Source organism: Otolemur garnettii, unplaced genomic scaffold (genome assembly GCF_000181295.1).
Source record: "Otolemur garnettii isolate 467f Iridium unplaced genomic scaffold, OtoGar3 scaffold00006, whole genome shotgun sequence".
Classification (NCBI taxonomy): domain Eukaryota; kingdom Metazoa; phylum Chordata; class Mammalia; order Primates; family Galagidae; genus Otolemur; species Otolemur garnettii.
The window spans coordinates 40597076-40620991 of record NW_003852401.1 but is presented as its reverse complement, the minus strand read 5'-3'; positions in this window follow the sequence as shown (position 1 = coordinate 40620991).

Below are 23916 nucleotides of genomic sequence, written 5' to 3'. Positions count from 1 at the left end.
AAAGGTAAAAAATAGAGATTAAAGGGTGGCACCTGTGGCTCAAAGAAGTAGAGCGCTGGCCCCATATGACAGAGGTTCAAACTCAGCCCCAGCCAAAAACTGCAAAAAAAAAAAAAAAAAGTATCTGAGTGGTTTAAAAAAAAATAGAGATTAAAAAATGGAGACAGTCTGAGGATAGTGCCTCATACCTATAATCCTAGCACTCTGGGAAGCAAAGGAGGGAGAATCTCATGAGGCCAGCAGTTTGAGACCAGCTTGGACTAATAGTCTATCTCTAAAAAAAAAAAAAAAAATCATAGCACACACACACAGTGCCAAAAAATGTATACACATTTTAAGAAAGGAAAAATCTGTCTTAAAACTGTACTACACTTTACATACTGATAATGTTTGCTGTCTTGTGTATTGTCTTGTGTCTCCTGTAATTGCAAAAGTCAAAGATGACTGGAGTGTTATAATTTTAAAACAGCTTTTCTCCTTTCTTAAAATGTGTATACATTTTTTTTTGCCATGCTCTGTGTGTGTGTGTGTGTGTGTGTGTGTGTGTGTGTGTAGTAGCTGAGCCTGCTGGTGAACACCAGTAGTCCCAGATACTCGGGAAGCTGTGGTGGAAGGGTCACTTAAGACCAGGAGTTTGAGGTTTCAGTAAGCTGTGATGGCACCACTGCACTCCAGTCTGGGTGACAGAGTAAGACTCTGTTTCTGTTTCCAAATTTCAAGCAAGCAAACAAATAAGCAAAACCAAAGACGGGGAGGCAGCAGGGCAATATTTTTTTTAATGTTAAAACACTCTGACAATTGTTATTTCAATAAATTTAGTTTATTTTGCATTCATGGGTATTTTTTGAATGTATTTTACTTTATGAATTTAAAAACCTGGTTTTGATAAGGGGTCTGTAGTCACCATCAGACTACTAAAGGGTTCCATAACACAAAGAGGTTAAAAAAAAAAAAAGAAAGCCTAAAAGACAAATCTAAAATTTAATTATGCTAAAAGAATCAGATGCGTTCTCCCTGTTTAAAGTAAGCTACTCCTGAGCGCTGGTTATCAGTGTGGGTTGGTATAAAAGATTAATTCTTCCTTATCACTGTCTGGAAATAGGGCTGATTGTAATAAATTTTGACAAGTGAAAACACCTGGCATAGAGGAGCCCACCTGCCACGGCTGGGTTTACTTCTGGGTAACTAAGTCTTCAAACGTTCTATTATCCCGTGTCTACCATCCTTTAGTATAATTTTTTCATGCACTCAAGTTCCTCTGAGTCATAGTTTAATTTCCTTTTCTTCAAGTGAAACTAAACCCTGAATAGAAAATAGCTTTTTTCCTTGTAAGGTTGCCTAGTAGCTTCTATCCTGATTTCTCTGAAAACTCTAACATATAATCCTATAAACCTCTAATCAGTACAAATCCAGTTTCAGCAAGAAATGAACAGGACAAGAGACCGTGGAGGTGGCAGATATACAGACAATCTGCTGGTTGTATTTTTCCAGGAGGATCATTTCCTTCTCCTTAGCAGATGCCAAATTGGAGTGGCTCAGCCTTTCAGGATTGCTCGGGAGTCTGACACAGGAGGTTTGCCTTTGTGTATCACATTAGGAAATCAAATTAGCTTTTCCTGTTACTTTTAATCAAAATATACAGATTCTGATTATTTGAACATAATTAGATTTCCTTCCTTAGCATACATTTTTACTGTGGGTTGCTGGGTATTAATGAAAAAAAAGATAAAACCCGGAGCTCAGTCAGTTCGACTCTAAAGGAGCCGTGAGCTTCAAAGCTGCATTTTGGTGAGCACTCCCTATGAGAGCAAGGGGTCACGTTAATTTTATACATTAGCTTTGATAAAAGAAATAATAATGCTCAGGTCATCCTGGTAAATAAAAATTTTAAGATTGAAATGAATGGTCTTGCTTTGAAATATTTAGACTTTTGAGAATAATACCTAGTCGTGTAGACTAGGGATTGGCAAATTATAGCCTATGGGCCAAAGGTAGCCCACTGTCTATTTTTGTAGATAGTGTTTTATTAGAACACAGCCCCTTCCATTTGGCTGTGCAATGGCTGTGGTACCTTTCATACTACAACAGCAAATTGAAGAAGAATAGAAGTAGACCACATGGCCCCCAGGCCTAAATATCCACCATGTGGCTCTTTATAGAAAAACTTTGCTGGTCCCTTGTCTAGACTAAGAATGTCCTTTGTATCAGTTTGTTTACAAGAAAAGAATGTTTCATGCCACAAGAAAATTGTTAGTACTAAATGGTTCTAACTTTGGTCTGATTTGCTCAGACTCTGAGGTCATTTGATTCTTCCAGTTATTCCGATTAGGTCATAAGGGCTGCCTATAAGCTCCCTGTGATCACAGGGATAGTTGTGGCCTCTGTCCCTCTAGAGCAGTGATTTTCAAACAGTGTGCCATGAGAGGATCTTTAAAACATTTTAAAGATCATTAATTAAATTATTTTTGAAAAAAGTTCAAAGCACAATAAGCACATTCTCTTTTTTTACTCTTTCTTTGTTGACCCACATAACTTAAGCGTGCCACAAAAGTTTAACTATAAGTTCAAGTGTGCTGTGAGATAAGAACTATAAGTTCAATGTGTGTTGAAACGCACTGCTCTAGAGGCAGCACAAACTAACCGAGAACGTAACTGGAGTCTAGTATAACCGGAGTGCACAGTCAGCACGGCACCTGTGGAAATTCTGAAAAGGCTAATCATTTGTGGTCTCTTCAGATTAACATTCTTTAATTGTATTTTCAATAAGTTTTCAGCAGAGAGTTGGAGGGCTGTGTGGTGGAGGAGGGAACTGGGGGTCCCTGTTAAGAGTATTGACAGAAATGCTTAATTTTGCTAAGAATATGACTGCATAACTATTGACAGGGTCCAAATAAAAATTGATAATGACATGAAAACACCCTTGGATATTGTTAATGAATAAAATGAAATGTGTACTACATTAGCCCAGGAAGAGAAAGTGATCTTAGTTTTAGAGTGTGTGGGGGGGGGTGGGGGGAGTTGAGGAATGGTTAGCGTGTTATACCAAGAAAAAAGTAGCCTCTAAAAGTCAGAATGGAGGATTTAGGGATCTACAGGGATTACTACTGGTGAAATCAGAAGCCAGTGTGACTGAGAACACAAATTTCGGCTGATAGAAAGGATGTGCACGATTGTGAAGCTGGGAAGGGGAGCAGAGTCGGGTCACGTTTATTATTGTTATGTGTTCTCTGCTTAAGTTCTCTGTAGTGTTTGGTTCATTTTTTTGGTGCACAAATACCAGATGATTCAGCCTTTCATCCAGCTCTGCCTTCCACAGATCACCCGAGATGTCAATGAGATGTAGTGTAGGAGCAGAGGATGGAGAGACACTGCTCTGGAGGCCGACAATGACTCAGTCAGCCATCTGAAGACAATATAAGAATAGTGCCAAAATGTTTATGCTTGGTTAGAAGAATCTCACTGCCTGCTGCATTCATTCAGCTGACATCGCTCTAAGTGCCTATTGTTGCCAGATCCTATGTGGATACAGAATACAGTAAGGAATACAGAAATGGAAAAAAAAAATTAGTTCCCTTCCCTTGAACAGGAAGGGGAGGGTTAGGAAACCAGTAGCGACAGGGTGTGTGATAGATGATATTTTTATTATGGGGAAGCATTATGTTGAGGGTCCGTGGAGTAGGGGTGATAAGAGAGCCTTGGGAGTGTGATGTGGAGGGTGACCAGGGGAGTTGCCAAAGAAACTATGAAATGCACCTTGAATAGAAAGCAAGAGTTAAGTCCAGGAGACTCTGAGGAAGGGGAGGCAGACTTGCAAGGAAGTCATTATTGCCCCAGGGGTAACCCTAAGGCACTAGGAGATGGGAAGCAGTGGCTGAACTCCCTTCTTCTTTTTTTAAGTTACTCACACGTGCATGTTTACTGCAGCATTATTCACAAAAGCCAATTTGTAAAAATAACACACACCTGCCTCACAAAGGGATCACACCTATGGTGCATAATGCAAGGGTACATGTTGGATCTATTAGTGTAGAGTATAAATATCTTAACACAATAATTAAGCAAATGAGATGAGGTATGTATTAACCAGTGTGATGGAAGCATTCCTAATTCTATATGAAATCAGCACATTGTACCACATAAATACATTAATGTGTACATGATCTATGTGTTTATGATTTAACAAAAAAAACAAAAAACTATGGAGGTTCTACTGTATATAAATATGTATAAGAATCTAGAAATGCAACTCAATTCTAAGAAAAGTCATTTTTTTTAATGGGCAAAAGATTTGGATGCTTCACCAAAAATAATAATAATAAAAGAATGGATTAATAGAATCTAGGCTATAAAAATAAAGGAGTATTTTTCAGATTTTAAAATGCTGGAAACCTTCTAACATAGTCAGTAAAGATAAATCTTGACATTATGCTGAATGAAATAAGCAAGCCCCCCCAAAGGTTACCTTATAAATCTGTTTATATAAAATATCTTTAGTTACCTTTCCAGAAACAACAGAAAAATAGAATAGTGTTTTTAAAGAACCAAACAATGAGAAAAACAGGAAGTTATCTCCTATATAATGAGTTTTAGTTTTGCAAGATAAAAATGTGCATAATAATGTTAGTATACTTAACATAACTAACATGTATAATTAAATAAATAAATAAATAAATAAATATATATATATTTGCAGTTTTTGGCTGGGGCTAGGCTTGAACTCGCCACCTCTGGCATATGGGGCTGGCACTCTATTCCTTTGAGTCACAGGCACTACCCAATTAAAATATTTAAAATTATAAATTTTATGTATTTTTATAATGAAAAATAATTATGCCAAAAGACACGAAACAATAAAAATTCTAGAAGAGACTGTGGGGAAAACACTTGAAAATATTGGTCTGGGAAAATATTTTATGAGGAAGTCTTCACTGGCGATTGCAGTAATACCAAAAATAAATAACAGATTTGATCAAGCTAAAAAGCTTCTGCACAGCTAAGGGTACCACAACCAAAGCAAACAGACAGCCTTCAGAATGGAAGAAGATTTTGCATGTCATAAATGTGACAAAGGCCTGATAAATAGAATCTACAGAGAACTTAAATTAGTCAACAAGAGCAAACAACCCCATTTCTAAGTGGGCAAGAGACTCAAACAGAAACTTCTCTGAAGATGACAGGCAAATGGCCAACAAACACATGAAAAAATGCTCATTGCCTTTAATCATCAGAGAAATGCAAATCAAAACCACTCTGAGAGGGCAGCACCTATGGCTCAAAGGAGTAAGGTGCTGGCCCCATATGCCGGAGATGGCAGGTTCAAACCCAGCCCTGGCCAAAAACAAAACAAAACAAAACAAAACAAAAAAAACAGAAAAACACTCTGAGATACCACTTAACCCCAGTAAGATTAGCCCACATCACAAAGTCCAAAATCTGCAGATGCTGGTATAAATGTGGAGAGAGGGGAACAATTTGGTACTGCTGGTGGGATTGCAAACTAGTACAACCTTTATGTAAAGAAGTATGAAGAATTCTCAAAGAACTAAAAGTTGACCTTCCTCTTTGATACCATTACTAGGTATCAATCCAGAGGAACAAAAATCATTTTTCCACAAAGACATTTGCAGCAGAATGTTTATTACAGCTCAATCCATAATTACCTAGTGGTGGAAGCAACCCAAATGCCCATCAACCCATGAGTGGATTAACAGACTGTGTATATGTATACCATGGAGTACTATTATTCACCCGTTAGAAAAGATGGAGATGTTACAGCTTTTCTGTTTACCTGGGTGGAGTTGAAACACATTCTTCTTAGTAAAGTATCTCAAGAATGGAAAAATATCCATATTATTAAAGTATCTTAAACATCAACAAAAAAAGAATGGAAAAATATAATCCAATATAATCAATACCAATTTATCCAATATAATCAACACCAATATCAAACCAATATATAAATAATTACATGCCCATACAAATGATAAAACACAAATATAGTCTGGCAAGGGGGAGGGGTGAGAAGGGAGAGGGAAAGGATGAGTGGGGAGAGAGGAGGGCGATTGATGGGATCTCACCTAATGTGTATAATGTGAAGAGCTCTTCTACAACTTGGACATTACCTTGGAAATGAGAACAATGTAACCTAAAAATTTGTACTCTCATATTAATTTGAAATAACATAAGTTAAAATAAATAAAACCATGAATAAATAAATAAATAAAACTAAATTGTACTGGGGGAAAATTGTAATGGCTTTTGGGTAGGATTCTCAAGAAGTCCCGGTGGTTCAGAGCAGTGACAATGGTGATGCTTCCCCAGCCTGGCGTTTCTTCCTCCCGTCTCATGCATTCTGCTCGTTCACTCCTGTTCCCTTCTAAGCACAGCAAATAGCTATCTGCAGGCCCTGAGGTAGTGCTGAGCACTCACAAAACTGCCAGGAAAACACTGCGGCGGAAGGCACCTACCCTGTGGGCAAAACAGAGCATCAGCTATAGCCGTGGCCAGGCCCCAGATGGGAAATGGCCTCCTATGCCATCCTAAGGGGTTTTTCTGAAGCCAGTAGGGGAACCGTGGAGCTTTTAGCTATGGGATGATATGATCACATTCCCATTTCAGCACCTTTGTCCTAAGTTAATGCTAATATTAAATTAATATTATTAAATGCCCCAACAATCTGCCTTAAACAACCTTGCTCCCAAGTTGCAAAGTTTGTAGCAAAGGCTTCAGGTGAACTCTTTCAGCACATCTGAATCATACCCAAGTCCACCCATTATTACATATAAAATAAACTTGAAAAATGCAAAACATTTGAATAGTAAATTAAAACATTTGAATAGTATTACATAGTAAAGAAATATATGCTAATAATAGCAAATTTAGGAAATAAGGAAAACAAAGTAATAAAATTACCCTTACTCCTATTGCTAGTAGGTGTATTGTTACAATGTTGATAGAGTGTTAATGTTTTAATACATTTTCTCCAATTGCTAATTTGTGTATGTATAGTTTGTGTTATATACCGAATTGCATATTCAAATTTCTACCTTTTTTCATTTAACAATATGCATAAACACTTCCCAAGGGCATTAAGTATTTTTGAAGTCATGAATTATAATGAGCATGTATTAGTCCATTACGTGGATGTGTCATAATTTAATGAGTCTCCAATTGTGGGATATTGAGTTCATTTCCAGTTGTATGTTATTGGTGGGGCCCAGGATGCTGTGTCTCCGCCCAGACCCAGGGCCTCATAGGAGCTGGGATGCTAGGTCTCCACCCCGTCCCACTCAACTGCCCCTGCACCAGCTTACTCCAGGTAGGTCTGGTTCAGGTCTCAGATGCTGAAGCACCTTAGAGGTCATAGTCAATATCAGTAGGAGCGAGCATCTCAGCAGAAGTCTGTCAGTCTTAGTCTGAGCAGCCTCGACTAGCTTCTCCTGAGGCTATTTATAGAAGTGATCCACCACAGGAGTGGAGGCTACTATGCAATAATGTCGGTGTTCTCATCTCGTGCTCTTATGTGCTCTCCTGCTTTTTAATGAGGGACCAATGATGTTAAATCTCTCCCCTATTCCCTTGCTGCCAAGGTATTTCTCACAGGTGCCTCCTACATGTTATCGTAAATAATCATGCATTATTTCCTTGTGCCTTAATCTTTGCCTGTATTTCCTTAGGAAGTGCTTACTGGAAACCGTAAAGGATTAATTTGGAATATTTTCTTGGGTAAAGCAAGACCCAAATAAGTAGATTAATTAAATATCTTTAGAATCTAAGAATATAGATAGGATTTAAAAAATCATTCTGGATATGTGTTTCCCAATGGATTTATGGAAAAGTTAACTAGTTTATGGTACCCATCACCTTTATGGTATAAAACTACTTTGTCATCTTTCTTTCAGTATTGTGAATATCACTGTGCTTTAAAAATCTTGATTATTTAAAAAAATAAAAATTTTAGTGTAATTGACATTTATATTGCATTTACAATCTGCGAATGACTGAATATATTATATTATTTGAATATAATATAAAAAGTATTATTGTTGTTTACCTCTAAGGTGATGAATGTCCTATATGTACCTAATAATGGTGCTTAGATGTCGCAGTTAAGACAGAAACAAGTTCATAGGTTCTGGGTTTTTCACTCTTCCACTATGTTAGTCAGAGTCAGACACTTAACAGAATAAGACAAAACAAAACCCCTATGACGATTCAGGGACTTGTCCCAAGAGTAGCTTGTTTTTCACACATGTCATGGTCCAGTGTGGGTTGCACTGGTGAGTAGGGGGTTGGGCAGAGTTCTCTCTTCTGTACTGTCTCTCCAAAATGACATTTTGGCCCCAAGCTTCAGCCTTTCTACCTGGTTTCTGATGTCTAACTATGATGGGTATGAACAATTCTTACTGGCAGCATCTCCACTTTGGATCCACTGTGTTCCTCTTTTTGATTCTTTCCCAGGCCACCTTGAACTCCACAGTTCTATAGGGAGGCACGGAAGGAGAACACAAGACCTTAATGCTGTGTAACTAAAAGAAAAGGAGGATTAACGCCCCTTGGCCAATGAGAAATGAGCGCTTATGCACAGATGTTCTGACCCCCCCAGTCTTTAGGCAAACACTGCTGGAGCACTCAGCATGCCTCTCAGGGGCTTTCTGAAACTGTTTCCTTTCTCCACAGCAGCAATCTGAGTGGCTCACCATTATAGGTGCTTCCTTCATCACCATCTCTGCTTCCTCATCATGCTTGCTGAGATCACCATCCAAATAAACTACTTGTACCTAATTCCATCTCTGTGGCTACGTTTTCAGGGGAGCATAAACTGAGATATTCGGGGATATGGGTTCTTTCCACCCTACAGTTCTTCCATCCTCTAAATCAGTGGTTCTCAACCTGTGGGTCACAACCCCCACCCCACCCCTTTTTTTACAGTTTTGGCCAAGGCCAGGATTGAACCCCCCACTCCCGGCATATGGGGCCAGCGCCCTACTCCTGCCACCGGCACTATCTGGTTGCAACCCCTTTTTAACAATGAAAATATATTGCAGCATTAGGAAGGTTGAGAACCACTGCTCTAGATCCTCCAGGAGACAGTGCAAGTGTGTGGAGGGAGGACTGTTAGAGAGATAGGGAAGGGTCAGACCTGGAAGTGGCAGACATTATTGCTGTCCACCTGCCAGTGACAGATTTCTGTCACAAGGAGGCCTGAGAACTATTGTCTAGTTGTGCTCCTGCAGGGAAAAAGAAATGGGGATTGAGGAATACATAGCATGCTGAGCCCCACTGCCTTAGTAAGCTTCAAAATATTATTTCAATGTCCTAAAAAGGGAAACAGAACTTTTTCCATTTGTCAATGATGGGGAAAGGCCAAAGACAACTGTGCTGCCTTCTGAAATTAGGACTTTTTTTTTCACTTTATTCTAGAAATGTGAAACATATTCTACTTCTTTTCCCTTGAGACACTGTCTTTCAACTTTTCTGGAGGAGTTAGAGATGGCCAAATCTTACACAACTCGTCCCTTGTGACTGCAGTTTTTCTTATTGTCTTTAAGTACTCACCTACATACAGGAGTGATGGTCTTGATTGCAGCCCCCTAGCACAGGTTTACATTCATTTGTACCAAGTATAAACTTAGTGGGCACTGGTGTTTCTATGGGGACTTTGTACCTATCCAAAAATTTACATTGATGGAGCCTAGCCTGGTTTTTTAACTTATTAACTATGTGGACATGGGCAAATCAATTACCTTCTCTGAGACTCAATTCTATTCCATGTAAAAATGAGGATAGTAATACAATATTGATCTTGTGTCTTAAATTTTTTGTTCTTATACAAAAGCATCTAGATATATAGCATGCACTCAATAATTGTGAATACACCATCTAGAATGCCTTGAGGTTGTCACCAATTTACGTGGAGAGGAGAAATCAAAATCATCATTTATTAGACAACTCTCCTTTCTAATAAAATATTATTTTACTGAGATGTGCATTCAAAGAGTGAAAAGAACTAACTTGATAAAAGGTATTTAAAGATATTGTAAGGAAGAAAAAGGAAGGAAGTCATAAATTGAATAATAATGGGGAGACAAAGACATTTAATAAAATAGTTTTTTAATGTTGTGGCCATCTGGTGCATGATGCTCCTTCTCCATCTCTATAAAAAATTAGTAAAAATAGAGAAATTACACTGCTGAATCTGGTCTGAAAGTGGGCTGAGTGGTCTAAACAAAGGCTACTCAAATGTGCTAGTACATGTGAGGCATTCTCTACTTCTCTGGAGGATTTTCTGCACCTTTGAGATTGGAAAGCCTAAGTCATATGTCCTCACTTACTGATATCCAGGTTAGAGGAAAAAGCCAGGATGCCTCTGGAGATGAGGGGTGGAGTGATAGGGCTGATGGGATTTGTGACTTCCTTTGGTCCAAAGATTATGGAGTTTGCAAATCCTTAAGAAGCTTACTAGGACAAATGGTATTGTTTTCCAGAAACCAATAACTTGTAATGAGTGGTATACAAGTGAACATGAGATTTAGAGATACTTAGACCTGGATTTGAACCTCAGTTCCAGCACTTATTTTTTGAGTGACATTGAACAGCCCATGTGACTTTCCAGCCTTAAATTCTTCATCTATAAAATGGGGATAAGGGATACCTACCTTCCTTGCAGAGCTTAGAGTGAGGACTGAATAAATAAATACGTACAGTGAATTTGTCAAAGATTTTGGCAAATATTAAGTAGCAGCTTATTAATAACAGAAATAATAAGTATAACACTATTGTATATCAGGTAGAAAAATTATTATAAAAACTATTATTAGAGGTATCAGTCTGAAAAGCATATTCATTATCTATAAAAATGAGAAATTGTATGTATTCAGCCCCACCTTGTGCTTGCATATGTTGTTATGGTCAAGGTACTGAGCAGCCATATGAGAAGGTTAGCATTAAACATGCAGTCCTTTCATAAATGGACTGTAATTCATTACCTAGTTATCTGAGTGATGCAGTTCAATAGATTATATCACAGAAAAATGCCAGAGTGTTTTGTGGTAATTATCTCCCATTTGCCCTGTGCCTTGTGTTTTTAACATGGATTGAACTCATTTAGAGTGGTACAGGAATATTCTTCCTCCTGGGGGCTTTGGAAAATAAATGTAGAACAGGGTAAGAACTAAGACTGATTCTTATCACCTCATGTCTAATGGGTGAGAAGAGCCAGCAAATGTGGTACAGAAGTGATGATACCTGGTGATCTTTATTCCAACATGGAGTTCTTAACATCATAAAAAGATGTCTAGTTAATTACCGGTAGAAAGGTTTCTTTAGGACAATGTTTCATGGTGATTGAACTTTGCTCAAGTTCCCAAACAAAGACAGGGATTGGCATTGACAACTTTCTAGATAAAGGTGTCCATTTACATAATACCCTATTTTTTTTTTTTTTTGAGACAGAGCCTCAAGCTATCCCCTTGGGTAGAGTGCCATGGCATCCCAGCTCATGGCAACCTCCAACTCCTGGGCTCAAGCGAGTCTCCTGCCTCAGCCTCCCAAGTAGCTGGGACTACAGGTGCCCGCCACAATGCCTGGCCATTTTTTTTGGCTGCAGCCATCATTGTTGTTTGGCGGGCCCAGGCTGGGGATTCAAACCCGCCACCTTAGGTGTATGTGGCTGGCGCCTTAGCCGCTTGAGCCATAGGCACCAAGCCATACCCTATATTTTACACAATAGTCTTACATGTATTTCACTTGCCCCTGCCATGCTGCAAGACTAATAAAGGGCAAGACTTATTGTCTCTATTGTACAAAAGAAATTCCATTGCAAAGAGGTAAGTGATTTTTCTAGGTTTACTTAGCTAGTAAGTACCAGATAAAAGTCCGAAATAATATACTTCTGACATCAAAGCCAACATCCTTTTTACAAAATCCCTGTGCTGGCAATCTTGGTTTGGTTGAATAATAATAGTGGAAGCTACAGTGTCAATTATAGGTCTATTAGTAGACAGGGCTACCATTATTCCACAGGGACAACGTAAAAAAGGCATTCCTTCCCTTGAACACATTTAGCTCTACTCCAGGTAAGCAGCTTGGAAAGTAGAGCATGAACTGGATTTCAACTTTTTTTTGTTTTTTTTTTTTGAGACAAAGTCTCACTATGTTGCCCTCAGTAGAATGCCATGGCTCACAGCAACTTCAAACTCTTCAGCTTAAGGGATTCTCTTGCCTCATCCTCCTAAGAAGCTGGGACTACAGGCACCTGCAACAATGCCCAGCTATTATTGTTGTTGTTATTGTTGTTACCGTTATTGGAGTTGTCCTTGTTGTTTAGCAGGCCTGGGCTGGTTTCGAACCTGCGAGCCCCAGCATATGTGGCTGATGCCCTAACTGCTGAGCTATAGACGCCAAGCCTGGATTTCAACTTTTAATATATCCTTGTGCAACCATAATAGCAGCTCTCCTGGTGAATGAATAAAAGGAAGGCTGTGGTTACTGGTCTTCAAAAATAGCTGTTAATAAGACCTCCAGTCTCTATATGTTTGTAATGTTCTTCCATTGAAAACTGGAATTTATTTCTACTCTCTAAATCTGGGTTGGTCTTATAACTATTAGGATCAATAGAATCCTAATTGTCAAGACTGAATTGACAGTCTTGGCAAGATGGCCAAGTAGAGATAGCACTCATCAGACTGTCTGGCTGGAAGCTGGAAAGCTGCACTGAGAAGCGCTGGGAGTAGCTGTATCTCAGGTGTAGATTGGAGGGAGAGAAAACAGAGGCATCCTGTAACCCCACTGAGAAGTGCTGTGAAGATGAGAAAAAGGAAAAAAGAGGAGAGAACTACATCAGGGTGGACCAAATCCAGAGAAGCCTTTATTCAAGTGACAGTGGAAGGAAGGTCTCCTCTCTCCACTCAGATACCCTCAGGGAGTGGGGGACACGAAAGCTCCCACCCTGGGAGAATGCCAAGGGACATGGGCCTGCCTGTGCCTAGAGATTTCCTCCCCTGCTTCTCCCCCATTCCAGGAATAACAAAAAGCAAATTTGACTGAAGCATCTTATAATTGCAGCCCCCCTCCTTGCCCCCAGCAACTTATGAGAGAGCCTGATGCTGAGAGTTCTGCTTCTCCCCACCCTGGCATTTGGTGGGAGTGATTGGTCATGGCTTGAACAGGTGGGCTGGAACTCTTGCCCCCCCCAGGCATGAATAGTATAGAGAGACAGGGCCCACAACCTGTAGCAGTTGTGAGACAGCTCAGTTCAGAGAGGCCTGCTTTGCTCTGCGTTGGTGCTTGGCAGGACCACCCACTGGTGCCTTGAACAGGTGGGTTAGATTGGTATTCTCCAGGCACAGGAATAGCACAGGGTGACTGAGCCCAGCCCACCTCCCATAGCAATCATGAGAGAGTTATGTGCTGAGAGGACTGCTTTGATCCACACCAGTGTCTAGTGGGAGTGCCTGCTCATGACTTGTATAGGCAGGCTTGACCAATGCCTCCCAATCATGAGAGTGGCACCCCTTTTCCCTGCTTGTAATTGTGAGAGTTCTTGGTGCTGAAAGGCTTGAATTCTGTGCCAGAGGCTTATTTTGCTGTGACAGAAGCACATTCCTAATTGTGCCCACCACTGATAATAGAGACACACACCAGCGGGTCAGATACACTAGAGAGCTGGTTTTGGGAACCAAGTTCAATCACTTTGGAACTGATTTGAGGGGAGAAGACTGAAGAATTTCAGGGAGAAAAGAGAGAGGGCTTTCACTCTACCCTGCAGAGAAACTGGACAAGTGGACAGGATGGTGATGGAAAGAGCCTGGCCTGAGACCTACGTATTCACACCAATAGGGCCCTCCTACTAAGAACAGCCTTCCTGGCTTGCCAAGGTTGCTCTGACCTCTATAATAGTGGCTCCTCTTACCAGCCAGATAAGGAACCTCTGAACCCCACTGAGGATTAGCAAGGCTCTTGCATTCCAGCCGTGATTTGTCTTGTTCCTCTTACCACTTTGGAGCTAGCAACCCCCGTGGAGCTATAGGATTCCCATTAAAACTTGGGCAGTCATGTGCTACCTAGGGGATAAGAGCCTGCCACAGGGACAAAAGAACATCTCAGCAGCTGGCTCTTTTACATAAATGTCAATAAAAGAAAGGGGGGAACAACCCTATAGTTAAACAAATTGCTTTGCAACTCAAGCAATTAGGGAGTGATAGATTCATGCCCATAAGTATGATTCACAATTTCAGAGATTAAAGTGGGGGACCAAATTAATTAAACTTCATTGGGAAGAGGTGAAGATAACAGGTCAGAGGTAATTTGAGAGGTTCATCAAATCTACTAGAGCATAACCAAGGTCATCAGGGCCAGCATTCCTCTCCCCAACAGAGATTGATCTTTGGGGACTCAGAGACAGGTTTTTAAGCCAGCTTTAGTGCTCCTAGATCTCAACTAAAAGGCCAACTGAGAGATAATCAGTGAAAGAACTTCAGAAACATGAAAATCAGAGTGAAAGGACACCCCCCCCAAACCCAATAACTCCTTACCAATAGATGTGAACCTAAATGAAAGATTAAAATGACAGGTAAAGAATTTCAAATTTAGGGCGGTGCCTGTGGCTCAAGGAGTATGCCAGAGGTGGTGGGTTCAAACCCAACCTTGGCCAAAAACTGCAAAAAAAAAAAAAAAAAAAAAAAAAATTTCAAATTTAGGTTGTAAGAAAGCTCAGTGAAATAGAAGAGAAAGTATGAAACCAACACAAGTAAACTCCACAAAAATAATGTAGGAAATGAATGAAAAATTCTCTAAAACATCAAATTATTGAAGAAAAACCAAACAAATTTTGGAAATAAAAAATTCATTCAAGGAAGTACAAAATACAGTGGGAAGCCTAAAGAATAAGCTAGGTCAGCCAGAAGAAAGAATCTCAGAGCTTGAAGATGAGGTAAACAAGTCTGTGAAAGAGAAAGAACCGAGAAATAAGAATGAATAAAGACTCCAAGAAATGTAGGGTTTCATAAAGAGGCCGGAAAAGAATCATGGACATCCCTGAGGGCAAAGAAGAAAATACATAAGGGTTAGATAACATTTGAGGGAATAATTGAAGAAAACTTCTGGTCTAACTAGAACTCTAGGTATCCGAGTACAAGAAGCACAGAGGACTTCTAGGAATTTCATCATAAAGAGGCAATCACCATGACACATAGTCATTAGGCTAGCCAAAGCAAACATCAAAGAGGCACTCTTAGGAAAAGCAAGAGGAAACCATCAGGAAACTTACAAAGGAAAACATATCAGACTAACTGCAGACTTCTCAACTGAAACCTTTCAAGCCAGAAAGAATTGGGGTCCCATCTTTAGTCTTCTAAAAGAGAACAATAGCCAACCTAGAATTTTGTATCCTACAAAACTAGTTTCCTATATGAGGGAGAAATAAAGACTGCGTGAGACAAGCAAATGCTTCTGAAGCATTTGTGAAGACCAGACCTGCCCTGTAGGAAATACTCAGACCTGTATTACACATTGGTCAGCACAATATATGCCAGGCAATGCAAAACTAAAGTTTAGATCCCAGATACATAATGGCTCAAGAGATAAAACAAAGCAGCAAGGAGCTACTCAACAGGATGAACAGAAACCTAACACACTCATCAATTCTCTCAATGAACATGAATAGCTTGAACTCTCAACTTAGGGTTGTAGGCTGCCTGAATGGATAAGAAAAATACAAGCCAAGTATCTGTTGTCTCCAGAAAACACATCTAATTCACACGGCAATTGGATAGAAAACAGTATTTTATGAAAATGGAAACAACCCCCCCCCCCCAAAACTGATGTAGCTGCTTCATATCAGATAACATAGACTTCAGTCAATGAAAGCAAAGAAAGATAAAAATGGTCATTATTTAATTGTGAAGGGAAAAATTCAATAAGAAGCCTTAGCAATCCTTAATATGTGTGTCATATCACACAGGAGCACCCAGATACATAAAGCAAATCCTATTTGATTTAAGCAAAATGATAATGCCATAATAGCCAGGGACTTCAACACCTCACTGACAGAATTAGACAGATCCTTGAAATGGAAAATAAAGAAACAATGGACTTAAACAGAACTCTAGAACAAATGCCCCTAAAAAATACTTACAGAATTTTCCATCCCAACATACAGAATATATATAATTCTCATCAGCTCATGGGCCAGTCTCTAAGAATCATCACATCTTAGGTCACAAAACATGTCCCAACAAATTGATTACTATTTTATTCTACTGTTGAATAAAGCTAGAAATCAATTCTATCAGAAACACTTATCTCTACACAAAGTCATGGAATCCAGACAACCTATTACTGAATGAGAGTTGGGTCAAGGAGGAGATAAACATGAACATCAAAGACTGATAATGGGATTGCAAAGTATCAAAAGCATTTCCAAGAGGAAAACTCATAGCCTTAAATGCCTATATCTAAACAACAGAAATAGCATAAGTCAATGATCTAAAGAATCATCTCATAGAATTGGAAAAGGAAGAGCAATGAGCAATCCAATCCCAAAGCCAGCAAAAGCAAAGAAATAACCAAGATTAAAGAAGAACTGAATGAAAGAAAAAACAAAAGAGTTACACAGAAGATTAATGATACAAAAAGTTGGTTCTTTGAAGAGATACCAAAATTGGCAGGCCTCTTGCTAGATTAATCAGCAATAGGAAAGAAAGGACGGTAACAAGCTCAATGAAAAACAGAAAAGGAGAAATCACAATTGATATCGCAGAAATACAAAATACCTTCTCTGAATACTAAAACAATCTCTATGCTCATAGAATTGACCTAGGCTCAATCAGGAAGAAATAGAATTCTTGAATGGACTAAAGTCAAGTTAGTCCATTGAAATTGAAACAGCAATGAAAAAATCTTCCAACACCACCACCACCAACAACATCCCAGACTGGACAGTTTCACACTTGAATTCTACCAAAACTACAAAAAAATAACTGGGACCTATGCTGCAGAAATTATTCCATAATATCAAGAAGAAATGAATCCTCCCTAACTCATTCTACGAAGCCAGTATCACACTGATATCACCAAAGCCAGGAAAAGACAAAACAAAAAAGGGAGGAAGAAAACTACAGAGCATTACTCCATAAGCATGCTTCCCCATATATGCTCCCAGTTCAAGGCATTGGCTGAAATTGGACAAGAGTGGGAGACATGGAATGACAAACCAAGCTGCTATGCTTTGCAGTCCTGGTTTAGAGTCCTGCCTTGTATGGTTTGCTCAGGCATATGCCTTTCCATCTGCATAAAAGGAGGATTGAAGCTATTATCAGCATCATTGCTGGGTCAGCTACCTTATTATATTAAGGATCTAATTTTTGGGATAATTTGTTAAGCAACAGTCACTAACCAACGCAGTGTCCGGGATGACTTTTTCCCCAGGTTATGGAGGAAGCCTTTAATTTTCTTGTGATCAATTGAATGTCTGGGTCAGATATGGCTTCCATAGTTCCAATAGGAAGGTTTTCTATAAATGGTTGCAACCTAGAAAGAATAAAAAGGCCAGAGAACTTTCTTTGAAGCAGTGTTCATACAGCAAGCACACTTTTTGTTTTGGAATACTCATTTGGGATAGGGATCAGGGGTAGTTTTCATGGGGGATTGACACTTAACGAGGAAGTTCAAAAGATTAGAAATGAGTTGGTTGGACTAACAAGATAGAGGATGACTAGAGAAAAGGCACTGTAGGCAGAAATTTCAGCTTGAGCAAAGGCCTAGAGACCTTTGTTTGTACTTGGTATATGTGTAATCAATAAGCTGATGTCCACGTCCCTCTAAGTGCTTTGCTTCATTACTGCCTTTGAAACAACACCCAAGATGCCTACTATGCCAGCTGCCAGCCTCCCCCTCACTCCCTCTCCCTTTTCTTTAACCTACAAAAACACTTCCTGCGGATGAGCTGTAAGTCATTTTGCAGAGGAAATTAGGTGTGCAAATACTGAGATTAGACAAACATCCCTCATTAAAAGTTGTAATCCACTGGCCCTCCATGTTGACACCTTAATTCTGAACTCTTAACAGCCTGTGAGCATTCAATGGCCCTGAACCACTCCACCTTCCTCATCTCTTCCTGTCTCCCTCCCCTCCTTGCTGGAGTCACCAGCAGAAAATGACACAGTCTTCCAGATGGGGTAATGCATTCTTCTCTTACTTGGACTGATAATGTTTTCTCAGGTTTATTACAGTCTCTTGAGAGTGGGACTGATTTGCATATTCCCTAGCACTTAATTAACGATGTCACCTTCCCAGTGCCTTGAAAACAGTTTGCATTTTTTCTTCCTCCCTGGGCAGACCTCCAACAGTTACCTCCCACATTTTCTGCTGCAGTCCTTTTTATTACTTTAATGACAAATAATTGGACAGATTCTGAGTAATGAGGGTGAGAGCCAAAGGACTGTTGCAAGGGAGACGGCTGTGTGTTACAAGACACTTTTAGTGGTCTCTAAATCAGACAGACAAGTAGAGTAATGATCATCTTGCGGTAATGAGACACAATTAAGAATCACCACGGCAAATGACAGAGCAGTTCATTGAACAGTAACCTCCTTCTTCACGTTCTCTCTCCTGGTTTTTTTTTTTTTTTTCCAAAAGGAGATCGAAGCTTAATTACAGCATCACCATTTACAATGCTATCCTTAAGACTGTGCCAGCACTTTCAATATAAATCACATGTTTTCAAGGGTTTTATTACTTAAATATAAAAGCCAGGTCCATTTGGAAATTTAGGATGTCAGATTTTGACCTAAGATGGTTGGAAAATATGGATTCCCAATGTTAGAAAAGGTTTTACAGGTGTGATCTTGAATGTTAAATTTACTTTATTGGATCAAGGTGGGGAATTCTCCTACCCGCCCCCCTCCAGATTTCTAAGGAAAGACCCTTTTGTCTAGTGTCTCTCAAACTTTAGAATAGAAGTTGGGTAGAGTCCAGTTGCTGCTCATCCAGGTACCACATTTTGACAACCACTCCCTTTGTCTTTACCATGAAAAGGGCAACAACAAAACTACAAACCACCAAACCACATATCTTAAAGGTTAGTGGCACTGATTTTTAGTGAAGAAAACAGACGCAACACCTCACAGGAAACATAGGAAACAGTGTCCCTTTCAGAAAACCTGGTGACCCTTGTCTTTTATAAGTGGTAGTCATTGTTTTCTGGTCAGTTATTTAAGAAGATAAATTACAAATCAAATGTCTTGATGCACACTGCAATTAAAAGTGACATCTTCTTTATTTTACTTTGAAAGTCTCCAGCGTCTCTTTTCCAAGGAGCTGCATGCCCTTTGGCGTGTTTTCTTATTCTCTATTTAATTTCCCCTTCTCCAGGGCCACTTGTCCCTCTCAATATGGTATTCAACATGACCAACACATGCGCAACAATAAAGGCACAGAAATGTTAATAGAATATAAGTGATTTGCCCTAAGTAATGGAGATTTTGTGGTAGTAATCGGGGCATATTTTTGGATACTTATTCCATGGACGTATAGTCTATTATTTTATAATATTCGCAGAAGGACAGATACAATGCCATTGTATATAGCAATCACATACCAATGCCAGTTCAGTATCTGAGGAACACCATTGGTGGGGTCAGTTGCTGACCCCAAAATAAATAGTACTACAATTTTGTGGAAAATCTGTATATTTTACATATCATTGTGTGAGTAACTAATAATACCTCAGTCACATTCTCTGCATGCTCTTTTTATTATATTTTCTTTGTTTGATGTGTGGCTGGGACAGATGTATCTGCTGCATTCACTGTATGCCTTTATATATTTCCAGTCTCTCCCATGAAGATGAAGGTAGCAGTGACCTTTTTTTGTTAAGCTTTTCACTGCTCGTCTCATAACTCTTCCTCTTGGTTCAGTACAAACCACTCTTGTCATCTCATGTTTGCCATTGTATGTCTTTTGTGAGGACCATGCTCATTTTAGTTGGACCTTCTAATGTTTTCTTCTCAGAACTGTCCTGCCAAATATTTCAATAAGTATTTTCATCCTCTTTAGTTCCCCCCCTTTCCATTTATTTCTTTGAATGAAGTTGTGACCAATGACTATTCGTTTCCTGAAAAATCACAAATTGTATGCTGCAATGTCAATGATGTTGAAGAAAATCACCAGGGGTCAGTGCCAACTTTCTCTGTGACAGGAACACCTTCTCATGCACTTACCAAGTGAGTCAATACCTGCTTTAGAAGCTTTATAAAACTGGATTGCATCAGCTTGTTATCTGTCACTTTCATATCTCCATGCTGTGTGGAAAGTACTGTCACTACCTTTCTTGTCTTTGGAACATAACTTACTAATATCAAATAGGGAAGGTGAATCTTCCTGTATTAGGGGAGAGTTTTTCGTCCATGCTGGCCTGAGTTCTAGAGGCAAATCCCTTTTATTACAAGAACAATACCAACTGTGGTTATATTCTTCTGAAGCAAGTCAAAAGCCAGGGCCATAGAGGTAAACTTTCTGTCCATGGTGATATTTCTTCTAAAAGAAGAAATTCTATTATATTATTTCACTATGAAAAACACTTAGAAAAAAATAGAATGCTGGCTTTTCCTAAAAAAGAGACCACAGCTCATCACTGCCAATAAGAAAAGTGTCAAGAACTGCTGACCCGAGAGTGCTGACATGTGGAAGTAGAAATGGGAGGGTAAGGGTCTAATAACAAAAGTCATAAGTGGTGAAACTCCTTGAATAAACAAATATACAGCAACAAAACCACAGTGGGGTCAGTCCCCTCATTGGCATGTGACTATTAAATTCAATCTTTTTGTGATTGTTTCATAGTAATGTGGTTTGCAATGAAATAAGACCAATTAAGGAAAGTGGAGACCAGTTCATCTGTTGTGTTCCAGATTCTTTTGGAAGCATGTGGGTTCATAAATAAATAATAACAAAGTCATCACCATCTTCTTGTCTTAGAAACTACATTGCAATTATCCAGATTCATTATGCCACATACATATTTAATAAATAGTATACAATAAATTTGGAAAGTGAAAACATTTTGTAGTAACTTTGTGAATGTGTCTGTGGAAGCGCACTGGTCAATGAAGGAAAGTAAGGTTTCATTATTTTTTAATGAATTTACTAAGCCAACCAATTTTTCTAGCATTGTGAAAATTCAGCTCAAAGACAAGTTAGTGAGCTGAGAGATTTGAATAATACAAACAAAGTTGCACTGATTCACAGTATTTATGAATTCAGATGTCCATATTTAAACAACTATAGAACTCCACAGCTATGTCATATGTAGGAACATAAAAGAGCTGACAATAATCTCTAGGATTATACTAGTCAGAGTAGAATGAAATTATACTGTGGCAACAGAATGTCAGAGTGTCATAGACGTTTATTTGCTGTTCGTATAAAACCTATTGTGGGTCCGAGTGACTCTTCAGGGTGAAATTCTTCCAGTGAGGAGCTCAGTTATCTATGCTTCTTGCATCTTTTGGTTCCATCATGTCATCTGAGCCCTTCTCAGGTACCTTTCAGGGTAGAAAGTCTGGAGGCCGTGCATTGGCATCCAAGCTTCAGCCTGATCAAGTTAGATGTCACTTCTGCTGACAGCCTATTGGCTTTAAACTTGTCCAATGCCAAGGTAGCAAGGAAAAGCAATCATCCCATGTTTTTAGAGGCGAGATAGATAAATGTAAACACTAGAAATCTCTACCATGGTGATTCAGACAAAGCTTCCTTATATCAATAGTTTATGCAAAATTACATTTGCTACCTAGAATCCATCTTTGCTTTCTAATTACAGCGTATAAAAATTTTATTTGTTATATCTAGTTAATTGTCTCCAGTCTGTACTTTTGTCATCAAAATACAAACTGAGGACTTAAGGATGCTGAACAGTTAATATAACTGCAATAATGGGTGTAGAAAAATATTGTTATTTTCAGAAAATAGACTCAGACATTTAGAAGCCTCCATAAGTTTTTCTAGTTATGTACAAAGTTGGACAATTGAGTTCACAAACTCATCCTATGCACTGGCAGTGCCGAGTCCACCCTTCAGAGCACGTTCTCTAGGATGAGTTCATGAATGTAATTGTCTGACTTTGTATAATGACAGCTCTGATGGCCATTATAGAAAGAGAGTTTCAAAATTGCTTCAAAGGGTGAACTGAGTGCTAGTGTTGGTGCACAGCTTCCCAAGGGGAGTACTTTCAAGGTGACTGTAGTGATATTCCACCATAAGGGATGTAGCACTTCTTCTAGGATGAGTTCCCAAACTTAATTGTCTGACCTCGTAAGTGCTGAAGATAAGACCAAAACCCTACATCTTCTGACTAAGTCTTATGCTTATCCTACTATACCGTACTACTGTCTTTATTGGAGCTCTTTGTACTTACTTCTGTAAAATAAGTAACTTAAAATTACTGATGTGCTCATATACATAGAAGGTTCTGTATCTGCCTTATCTTAGAGTTTCAGTTCAGAGCATTTATGAGGTCTGGGGTTGTTTTGTCATAAGGTTACTGCAGAAATCACTTCTCTATAATTTCCTTAAGTGTCTAAAATACACTCTGATTTTGTTCCATTTTATTTGATCTTTAAATATACTTTTAAAATTTCAAATTACTGTTATTAAATTAATTTTATTAAACATCTATAATTACATGGTCTTGGCTAATGCCATTCTCCTATGTGCCATTTGTACTTCTTTACTAGTAAATTGAGATCTGTCAATTTTTATAGTGTCATTTTATAGTTCCTCTTATCCTAGAACTTTAATGCTTTTTACAGAAACTAAACTCCGTGGAATTAGGTATTTGCTTTTTACCAAGGGAGAAAAACGAGGTCCACTGAGAGCCATATTGTGACTTTTCAACTCCAGATCAGTTTTTCTCTTCATGTCTCTGGTGGTGGATACAGTAATGTTCTGGATTGATATTTTACATATCAGAGTGAACTATGAATGCAATTGTAAGGTACATAAGTGTCTACCTACAAAAGCCAGTACATAAGAAATATAACTTTCTCCTGAAGTAACTCAAGCTAAATACCTTATAAGCTCCTGTTCCGCAGAATGGTACAGACTCAATTTCATTGTGTTTAGAGTACCTACTTGTAATAGATGCTGTCAATGTCCCACCTTTACCCTCAGCATACACCCTTCCTGCTTCTACAACTCCCCTAAGGACTTCCTCTCTCTCATCCACATATGGGGCAAAATGGAAGTGCTGTAGAGTAATCCATAATCCAACCAATTATGAATGGGAATGGGACAATAAGTGCTCCAGCTTCCTTTGCCTTCAGGTGGGAAACTTTGAGGTGTATTCCACATTTTCTTCTTAGGCCCCTATTGAGATGTGGTAAAAGTTGCTCATAGTTGTAACCTGTTCATTAAAATGCAGTGGTTTCTTCCTCTTCCCTGTTTCATTTTGCCACTACTCTGTGAGGGCTTCTTGTGACCATCATATGCATAATCCTCTCCATAGTCAGACCATTATCTCTGCTTTGAGGGTATCAGCCTAAGACACTCACGCTTTCAATTGCCCCAGCACTGCATCAAATTTTCACCAGCTCTCAGAATGTCCAGGCCCAAATAGAGGGGGCTATGATGTGGGGCTGAGTCCAGGGTAGATAGACTATGTGAATATGGAAATCAAAGCTTAAAAGCAGATATGGTCCTGCTTTTCCTTATTCCTAGAGAACCCCTGTGGGGGCATTTGTGCTTCTCATTCCCACTATTTTAGACTGGGGCCATTCTTATGGCCCCAGTTCCCTGATGGGGAGACACATCCACTGGAGTCCAGCTGCATTTAAGTTTAAGACCTGATGACTATGAGCCCCTTGAGCTAATAGACTGGTGGGCACATCAGGAATGACCACACAGGTAAGATTAATTGTCACTGAC